Here is a 1,431-nt window from a genome sequence, read left to right on the forward strand (position 1 = left end):
CATGCAAGATTCAGTATCAAATAACCCAGAATCAAGAAGTTTCCTTCCTCACGAACACGTCCATGGTCTAAGCATGCAACACTATAAACATGTTAATTTCTTCTATAATAAACTAAGGGTTTACCCTTAAGCTTGTACAATTACAGGTTTTAACTAAACTCTGTGAACCCTCTCGAAGAACCTTTCTATGCTAAGGCTTTTCAAAAACTTACAAACTAATTCAGGGATGAAGAAGATGTAAAGGTAATTCCTGATGGCCAACACTATCCTTATATACTCTTGCAACGGAGATAAAGTTTAATGAGAAAATCAGGTTATTCCACTGACACCTTTGATTCCCATGATTAAATGTACTTAACAAGTTTTAAGTCTAGTCATCTACAGTATTCTAGTTCAGTTCTAACTAGGCCTTAACTAAACCCTATCATGACTAAGTAAGTCATCATAATGTGTAGTAAATATAGAAATAAATCTATTAAAATTGCAAACTAGACAAGTTCGCCCAAAACATCTAGGGTGGGCGGATACTTAACAGAAGAGTTTGTCAAACCCTAGAGTTTGGTGATTCATAGAGTTCACCAGATTTGTAATACACCGAATGGAAGATCCTATAGAGTATACTACCCCGCCAAAACAAATACTTTACTTAATCAATTCTACCAATGACTTATCCAACTTATACGCCAAATAGTAACTTGGTATTGAGTCTCCACCTGGCGGGCTGTTATAACACACATGAGATGTTCTCAAACTGACTTGGTTGGTGACTTGTCATGTTAGCATTGCAACAATTTCTTAAGCATGGAAATCATAACGATACTTGAGTAGTTAAAGATGTAAGAGCATCGACTTCATGAACTCCTACCACTCTTCTTCCTATGGGTACTCTATTGGTCGACCACTAATAATTGTTGCTTGAAATTCTTTCAAGGATCTCATATGCTTCATTGTATGACTTTGAAAGAAAAGATCTATTAGTTGAAGCGTCTACCACCATTCTTGTGTGAGCATTGAGACCATTGTAAAAAGTCTCCAATTGGATGCAGTGAGAAATTCTATGATGAGGGCATTTTCATAATGATTCCATGAATCGTTCCCATGCCTCATATAACAATTCATCTTTATACTGTTGAAATGTAGTAATTTCATTTTTGAGCTTAGCATTCTTACTTGGTGGAAAATACTTCATCAGAAAGCGTTCCACCTACTCTTGCCATATAGATACAGAATTGGGTAGTAAGGAATTCAACCATGCTTATGCTCAATCTCACGACGAATATGGGAATAGCTTCAATATTAAAGCATCTTTAGATACTCAAACTAGCTTGAAAAAAAATTGTTTACTTCCATAAATAAGAGAAGGTGCAGATGTGGGTCTTTAGTAGGCATCCCATTAAATTGTCCCACTGTTTGCAACATCAAGAACATCAT

The 1,431-nt window shown here is 35.8% G+C and overlaps 1 non-coding gene across 1 annotated transcript; it reads left to right on the forward strand.

Moving 5' to 3' along the window:
• Positions 1–1,052: 1,052 nt before the first annotated feature.
• Positions 1,053–1,159, forward strand: LOC121214369 (small nucleolar RNA R71). Its single transcript, XR_005909952.1, has one exon. It is a non-coding gene; the product is annotated as a small nucleolar RNA R71 (small nucleolar RNA).
• The last annotated feature ends 272 nt before the right edge of the window (positions 1,160–1,431 follow it).

Source organism: Gossypium hirsutum, chromosome D01, assembly GCF_007990345.1.
Source record: "Gossypium hirsutum isolate 1008001.06 chromosome D01, Gossypium_hirsutum_v2.1, whole genome shotgun sequence".
Taxonomy (NCBI): domain Eukaryota; kingdom Viridiplantae; phylum Streptophyta; class Magnoliopsida; order Malvales; family Malvaceae; genus Gossypium; species Gossypium hirsutum.